Below are 8940 nucleotides of genomic sequence, written 5' to 3'. Positions count from 1 at the left end.
TACAAACCGGTGAGGAAATCATGTGTCTAGAGTTTAATTTGTGGCCGTGCTGGCAATTTATCCAGAAAAAATCCTGAATGTTTTTTCGATCCCTCTCACTCTAACGATGATGTCACTCACTCTGACCCAACCCCATACACACTCATTGAAAAGTGTGAAATTTGTCAGAAATCCTCATGTGCTTTTAAAGGATTTATCTCAAAAACGGTACAAGCTATGAAAAAGTTGTAAATACAGGATGAATACATTAGAAGTTTGTCTACAGCTCAGAATTTGAATGAAGTCTCTAGCTGAAAGTATGTGGACGCTTTAAAGGCTGAAAGAAGTAAGAAGATTTGAAGAGTTTCAAGACTGTTCCAATGCATTCTCTATGGGGAAAAAAAAATCAGAAATAGTTGAATATTGCAAAAAGTATGAATAGTTGAAAAGAGAAAAGACATAGCACACCTGTCCCGAAAAGGCTGAACAATTTGATATTTGAATTGTTGAAATAGCACAAAGTATGAAGGACTAGTTACATGACGAAGAAAGGCAGAAAATGGCCGAACCGAATAACAATAGTGTGAATGCTTCCAGCATTCACACTAACTAGAAAAAACATTTCCAAGAGTGGAAATGGTGTGAATGCTGGAAGCAATGCTGAATGAGCTGAAGAAATTGTTGAAAGAAAGAAAGAAAGAAAGATTGAAACAAGAGAGAAAAAAGAAAAGGACAGAAAGAAAGAAAGAAAGAAAGAAAGAAAGAAAGAAAGAAAGAAAGAAAGAAAGAAAGAAATGGAGTAAAAACAAAGGAAGAGAAAAGGAGAAGAAAGAAAGAAAGAATCAAACAAAGAAGTAAAAAGACAGAAATGGAGTGAAAGAAAGAAAGAAAGAAAGAAAGAAAGAAAGAAAGAAAGAAAGAAAGAAATGGAGTAAAAACAAAGGAAGAGAAAAGGAATAGAAAGAAAGAAACAATCAAACAAACAAAGAAGTAAAAAGACAGAAATGGAGTGAAAGAAAGAAAGAAAGAAAGAAAGAAAGAAAGAAAGAAAGAAAGAAAGAAAGAAATGGAGTAAAAACAAAGGAAGAGAAAAGGAGTAGAAAGAAAGAAAGAAAGAAAGAAAGAATCAAACAAACAAAGAAGTAAAAAGACAGAAATGGAGTGAAAGAAAGAAAGAAAGAAATGGAGTAAAAACAAAGGAAGAGAAAAGGAATAGAAAGAAAGAAAGAAACAATCAAACAAACAAAGAAGTAAAAAGACAGAAATGGAGTGAAAGAAAGAAAGAAAGAAAGAAAGAAAGAAAGAAAGAAAGAAAGAAAGAAAGAAAGAAAGAAAGAAGAAAAAGAGAGAGGGGGATGATAGATAGAAAGAGGTAGATGGATGGATGGATGGATGGATGGATGGATGGATGGATGGATGGATGGATAGAGAGGGAAGGATATAAAAAGTTACGTAAAATACAAATGAAGGAGTAGAAGAAAGAAAGAAAGAAAGAAAGAAAGAAAGAAAGAAAGAAAGAAAGAAAGAAAGAAAGAAAGAAAGAAAGAAAGAAAAAAAGGAGACAGAGGGGTTAAAAAATAGGGAGGGGTATAGATAGATAGATAGATAGATAGATAGATAGATAGATAGATAGATAGATAGATAGATAGATAGATAGATAGATAGATAGATAGATAGATAGATAGATAGATAGATAGATAGATAGATAGATAGATAGGACACATGTTAAAATCTGCATCCTATGTCCTAGGCTCCACCTGTAATTGTACTACTATTAATAGAATTGGAAAGACTAAACGTCTGAACTTAAATTCATGAGAAAAATATAAATTGTTGGAGATGTTTACATCAAAAGTATAAAATAATTGAGAGCCTGATGAATTTGAGCTGAAAACCTGTGTGTGTGTGTGTGTGTGTGTGAGTCTGACGGTCTCTCTGTCTGCGTGTATGTGCAGAAAGTAAAACTGTTAAGCGCCACAAAACTCCTCTCTCCCTAATTATCTGATTGATTGGCAGCCTGCCCTCAGAAGTTGCCATGACGACTACCATGCTTACATTTTACTGTGTGGAACAGTGTTGTGTTTGTGTGTTTGTCTGTTTGTGTATGTGTGTGTGTGTGTGACTGTGTGTGAGCGTCTGTGTGTGTCTGTCTGTGTGAGTGTGATGCCTGTGTTTGTGCGTGGACATCCTCTGTCAGTCTGGTTTATCATGTGTGTGTGTGGGGCTGTGTTTAAAAACATCTTAACGAGCGGCCAGGCTGCACCTGACCTGTTCTATTTATAGACTTTGATAACGAGCTGGCCCCAACAGCTGGACCAACTGCACACAGAGCAGAGCAGAGCAGAGAGATTTGTGCTCTGAGCAGCTTCCCAAAACAGCCCAGAAAAAGAGAACCGTACCTCTTATTAGAATGTGGTCCTCCTGACCATCTGGGCAAGCAGACCTTCCTGAGCACATTGATGTGCATTAAATGTTTGTAGGGCAAAAACTTTTCTCAGGGTCGCAAGGTAGAAAAGGGGGGCATTTCTGCTTTTCTAAAAAAATCAGCTCCTACTTTTATATTGAAGTGGATGAGCCACTGGAGTGGGTCTAGCTGCACAATTAGGCTCACTGAGACAATTCTGTAAGTCTGTCTGCTGTTTTGAGCACATTAAATGAGACACAACAAGTGTGGCTACAAACCGGTGAGGAAATCATGTGTCTAGAGTTTAATTTGTGGCCGTGCTGGCAATTTATCCAGAAAAAATCCTGAATGTTTTTTCGATCCCTCTCACTCTAACGATGATGTCACTCACTCTGACCCAACCCCATACACACTCATTGAAAAGTGTGAAATTTGTCAGAAATCCTCATGTGCTTTTAAAGGATTTATCTCAAAAACGGTGCAAGCTATGAAAAAGTTGTAAATACAGGATGAATACATTAGAAGTTTGTCTACAGCTCAGAATTTGAATGAAGTCTCTAGCTGAAAGTATGTGGACGCTTTAAAGGCTGAAAGAAGTAAGAAGATTTGAAGAGTTTCAAGACTGTTCCAATGCATTCTCTATGGGGAAAAAAAAATCAGAAATAGTTGAATATTGCAAAAAGTATGAATAGTTGAAAAGAGAAAAGACATAGCACACCTGTCCCGAAAAGGCTGAACATTTTGATATTTGAATTGTTGAAATAGCACAAAGTATGAAGGACTAGTTACATGACAAAGAAAGGCAGAAAATGGCCGAACCGAATAACAATAGTGTGAATGCTTCCAGCATTCACACTAATAATAACTAGAAACAGCATTTCCTAACGGAACATGCGTGTGAATGCTGAAACCCAATGCTGAACCATGCTGAATTAGCAGAATAAATTGACAAAGACATGCGGAATGGCATACAAGAAACATGTCCATGGAAGGAATTGAACCCACAACTCCATGAGTGGTAACCTAACACACTAACCATACGGCCACAGAGAACCTGAGTTACAATGAGCTTTATACTATGAGGAATCAAAGACTGTCCAATGACAGCTGAATAATTGGAATCAAAAGTCAAGCAATGAAGTGAAAAGACTGAGGCAGGAATCGAACCCATGACCATATGATCACTAAACCTTTACTCTGCCACTCGGCTACAGAGAGCACACTGCTTTCAAGACTGTTGTCATTCATTGTAATGTGATGATGTGCTGCAAACTGGTATGAGTAATCAAGGAGATAACAAACACCTGTAACCAATTGAAGGCGGGGGAGGAGAGCAGAATTCAACATAACATAACAAGAGTTCTTCCCTTGGATTCGAAACAGTGACCTTGGGGTTGACAAGCAGCCACCCTAACCCCTACACTACCGTGGAATTGTGCAAAAGAGGTTGAGACTTTCATGAATGTGAGATTTTTCAATGATGCTTAAAAAAAAAGTAAGGAAAGTGCAGAAATTAGCCACACCAAGCAAGAAGAGGACTTTTTTGTGACCTGTGACTATTTTTTGGTGAATTAAAATGAATTAAAAAGCACTTAAAGGGATAGTTCACCCTAGAATGATATTTCGCTCATTATCTACTCACCCTCATGTGGACTAAGGGCTGGAAGAAGTTTCAGAGTCCTCCGTCCCTTCTCTGAGTTACAGGGGGTCTTAGTGTAGCAGTGCATGTCCATATAACGGTTGTAAAGGGACACCAGAGCTCTTCGTAAAAAAACACACACAAAAAAACATCCAATACCTCCATGCTGCTCGTATGTAATGTCCGTCTTGTGCTGAAGCCCCAAATTGCGTAATTGTCCCGAAAAAAATTAAATAAATCTATATTTTAAGCTTGTTTGTAGCGGAAGCTTCTCAAAGCTCCTCTTCCTGGTCCGTCCAAATCTCGCGTGATTTGCGCCGGCGTCAGTGCGGTTACTGCGAATCACGCGAGATTTGGACGGACCAGGAAGAGGAGCTTTGAGAAGCTTCCGCTTCGCCCGGGCACTGGTCCCTGCAGCTATTTCATAGCTGTTGGGACCAGTGCCCGGTGCGATTGCCCGTGGCCCTAACTAGAAAAAGCATTTCCAAGAATGGAAATGGTGTGACTGCTGAAAGCAGCTGAACGCTGTTGCAGAATTAGCAAATAGTGCAGGCAGTGATCACCATACAAACGTTTGACCAAGGTCGGAATCGAACCCACATCCTCATGGTCAGTAGACTTCCACTCTGCCTCTAGGCCACAGTGCACACACAGTTGCAGAGACTGTTGTCTGTTAATGATCTGCACTCTGTCTCACTCTGAAGTTAACGAGCCCAAAGCTGCACCTGTTGGAAACACTGTCAACATCAAGAAAGCTTGAGAGTCAAGCTTGAATGACTTAGAATGAAAATTTCTGTGAATTTCAGGCTGAGAGCAGCAGTTTCAACATGAAGCAAGTTATCAGAAGTCAACAGAGGACGACTGGGAAAATAATTCACTATAATTGTTGTTGAGGCAAGATTTGAACCAGCAACCTTCAGACCTTCAGACCAGCAAGCTAACCACTAGGCTACAGACAGAGACAGTATGTGAGGGGCAAAGAAAACCTTTGATAAGAGGATCACTGGCTTCTGCTTAAAAAAAAAAGTAAGGAAAGTGCAGAAATTAGCCACAACAAGTAAGTAGAGGACTCTTTTGTGAAAATAGTGCAAGCAGTGATGACCATACAAATGGTTGACCAAGGTAGGAATCGAACCCACAATCTCATGGTCAGAAGACTTTGACTTTGCCTCTAGGCCACAGTGTACACACTGTTGCAAAGACTGTTGTCTGTTGATGAGCTGCACTCTGTCTCACTCTGAAGTTAACGAGCCCAAAGCTGCACCTGTTGGAAACACACTGTGTCAACACCAAGAAAGCTTGAGAGTCAAGCTTGAATGACTTAGAATGAAAATTTCTGTGAATTTCAGGCTGAGAGCAGCAGTTTCAACATGAAGCAAGTTATCAGAAGTCAACAGAGGACGACTGGGAAAACAATTCACTATAATTGTTATTGAGGCAAGATTTGAACCAGTAACCTTCAGGTCTCCAGCTCAGCAAGCTAACCACTAGGCTACAGGCAGAGACAGTATGTGAGGGGCAAAGAAAACTTTTAATAAGAGGATCACTGGCTCCTGCTTAAAAAAAAAGGTAAGGAAAGTGCAGAAATTAGCCACACCAAGAAAGAAGAGGACTTTTTTGTGACCTGTGACTATTTTTTGGTGAATTAAAATGATTAAAAAAGCACTTAACAGCAAGTTACAAAGTTGAGCTCCTTCTCCTGCTGCTGTGAAAAAAATGCATTGGGCTGAATGAGAGCAGAGAGCTCCCTGGCTGCATCTAAAAAATATTTTAAATTATTATCTAAGTCTCGTTGCATTTTTGACCAGAATTTTAGCCAGAAGACAAGTGTGGCTACAAAACTGGAGAAAACAATTTGTCTAGAGTTTAATTTGCAGAAAAAGTTAAATATTTTAAAAAGTATAAATAGTTAAAAAGAGAAAAGTAATGCCGATAAAGTTCAAAAAAAGCTGCACGCTGGAGGCAGGAATCGAACCCATGACCTCATGATCAATAAGCACACACATAAGCATGTTGTCATTGATTGTAATGTGATGATGTGCTGCAAACACTAGGAATGAATGAGTCTCTTGACGAACACCTCACACCCCGCTTGCTGACAGCTGGACATTGTACAATTACAGATTCAGCGCGTTTTGCCCAAAAATCCACACTGGGACTCGATCCCAGACCGAAACATAGGCCTTGGTTACAATGCAAGCTGCTGCTGCGCCGGGACCGGGAATAGTAGAGCTTAACTTCCTTAACTTTTACCATTCATTCTCTATGGTAGTTCTTATCACTACGGATGTAATATATTTTTGGCCACAAGCGGATTTTGGGGGGCGCTGTTTCCACAGTTGGTAAGAGAGACTACAGGTACAGTGAGTGAGAGTGAAGAGGGAGAGAGAGAGAGAGAGGAGAGCCGGCCGGCATCTACGTCCGACATATTTTTACTACAACAACGACGACAACAACAACAACAACAATAACAATAACAACAACAACAACAACAAAACGTAACAAACGTAAGTCGGGCCTGTTAAAGTAACGTTACATTAACGTAATGTTAATTCAACCTAAACTTTTTAGTTACGTATCCTTGACAGGTTGTTCTGTGTTCGTTTTAGCCTAACGTTACATAATGTTAGGTGAGTATTATTTAAAAATATAAACTCACCTTTTTAAAAACTGCAGACTAAAATATGTGATTAATGTCCTGTACTAGGATGTACTTTTAGTGTGTTGTAGTGTTACCTATCGTTACCTGTGCTTTTACCTTTTTATTTGTTCAAAGTATCATCCATCCATCATATATTATTTTTATGCCTTGTACGGAAGCGTTGTTAGTTTATCTCTTGCTGACACTACCACTATAAACATCTTGTCGTAACGTTAGTTTAATTATTTATCCATTTGATAATCCAATTTTAGTATAGGCCTACATACCGGTACCTACAGTAGGCTACATACGGTAAACATACACTAGGCCTATCATATTCATATAAGATGTGAGTTTGTAAAGTTGAATTATGGCGAAAGGAATTTTTTATTACTGTTGTTATGCTATCTATCTGTAAAATGAGGGTTCGTTGTGGTGGTGTAGGCTTGATGATAAGGAAAAACGGAGACGGACTTTCGTGTTTACACTCCACTTTGCTGACCGGCCTCATCACCATGACAACCACAAACAATCATCACTACCGCACACACACTGAACCAATCACAGGCAAGGGGAAACAGCTGATGATTAAAGACACATACGAATACAGGCTACAAAATAACAACTATATTACGACACATACAACTATAAATTAATATATTAACTTTACATATCTATCTATCTATCTATCTATCTATCTATCTATCTATCTATCTATCTATCTATCTATCTATCTATCTATCTATCTATCTATCTATCTATCTATCTATCTATCTATCTATCTATCTATCTATCTATCTATCTATATTCCTGCCTTTCTGTCTGTGTAATATAAAGATATTTATCTAATATGGTGTTTTGCTGTGTACAGGAAAGAATGAAGAAGACCAACTTCTTCCCTGGAAGGACCATGGTCTCTTTCAGGAAGGGTCCATCGGGCCATCTACGGCAGGACCCCTCTGATGAAGCCATGAGGATCAAAACGAATCCTGCGCTTCAGGACAAGTCTCCCCCTCAGAAACATGACCTGGTGAAGACTGATGCTCTCACCATGGTCCTTCAGCGTGGAGGGGATGTGTCTGACCAGCAGGAGGTGATGGGGGAGTATGTACTTCAGTTTGGTAAGTACAAGGGGAAATCATTTCGCTGGCTCCTGGAGAATGATGTTGGTTACACCATCTACCTCATCAATAAGGTAGACAAGGAGGAGAGATGGAAGCTTCAACCCACAGGGACACAGCAAGGACAGCCTTCTCTCATTTCTGGACTATGCCAGGAGCTTCAAGGAAATTGAAGACCTGAGGACGTACCTACTCTCCAGGCAGCCTGCAGCACCAGTGGCCTCAGAGGGTGACAATGCTGTTGGCTTTGGAGTCAGGACCAAGGACACTTGGAGGCAGATCTGGGAGAGTAGGGCTGACGGATATGCTGCCTTCATATTAGGACTCAAGTGCATCAAAAACAGCAAGATGTATAACCTGCAGCAGTACCTGCTCAAGCAACAAAGGGCTGAGCCGTGTCCACCACCTGCAGAAGCCTCCACTACATCAGCTGCTTCCACACCTGCTGCTAGATCTTTAAGTGAGCTCACACAAATATGCAAACACGTGTTGTATGTGAACATATAATGTACTTAATACATTATTAATGTTACTGTTTAATTTCATAGCGATGGAGGAGGATGAGGAGCTGGAGAGAGAGATGTTGAATCTGTCGCCATCTAAATTTGTCACCGAACTACGTAAGTGGAGCTAATTTATAACTATAAACAGAGAAAATTGTTTAAAAAAAAAAAAGTTTCTTTACACCCTGTTCTGTACATGATAAAAGTCTAATGTTACATGTGCTTTCAGGGCCACCTGCAGCAGTCTCCAGAGCCACAGCTGTGTCTTCAGCAACAGGTTTCTCCATCATCAGTGTGGAAGGAGGATTCTGGTGAAAACAGAATCCTCCTGACATTACGATTCTCAGTCAACTAGTTTGTTATTTTGGCCGTGTTCTGGCCTGTTCTGATGTTCGTGTTCTTTTGTTCTCCCACTAACCTAAGGAAATAACATGTCAGCGATGATGGTAAGTGTTTTCCTTTTTTGCATGCTTGTAAGATGTTCAAGGATTTGGCATGTGAAATACCATGGTGACCTAGAAAAACTAGGTTAGATATTGGTTAACATGCCACATCTTTGATTGACAGCTGGTGTTTTTACTTTATATAGATAATGTGTCTGTGCTTTACCTATTTCAAAGAGGTTAAGGACCTGTTTTTCTATTTCAAATATG

At 39.6% G+C, this 8940-nt stretch overlaps 1 pseudogene; it reads left to right on the top strand.

The window, feature by feature from the left end:
• Positions 1–7540: 7540 nt before the first annotated feature.
• LOC146979445 (uncharacterized) lies at positions 7541–8602 on the top strand (annotated as a pseudogene).
• Positions 8603–8940: the final 338 nt, after the last annotated feature.

The sequence above is a fragment of the Trachurus japonicus genome, chromosome 10 (genome assembly GCF_045865225.1).
Source record: "Trachurus japonicus isolate A0001 chromosome 10, Traja_1.0".
Lineage (NCBI taxonomy): Eukaryota > Metazoa > Chordata > Actinopteri > Carangiformes > Carangidae > Trachurus > Trachurus japonicus.
Note: the sequence above shows the minus strand (reverse complement) of the source record. Positions and strands in the feature narration are given on the sequence as shown.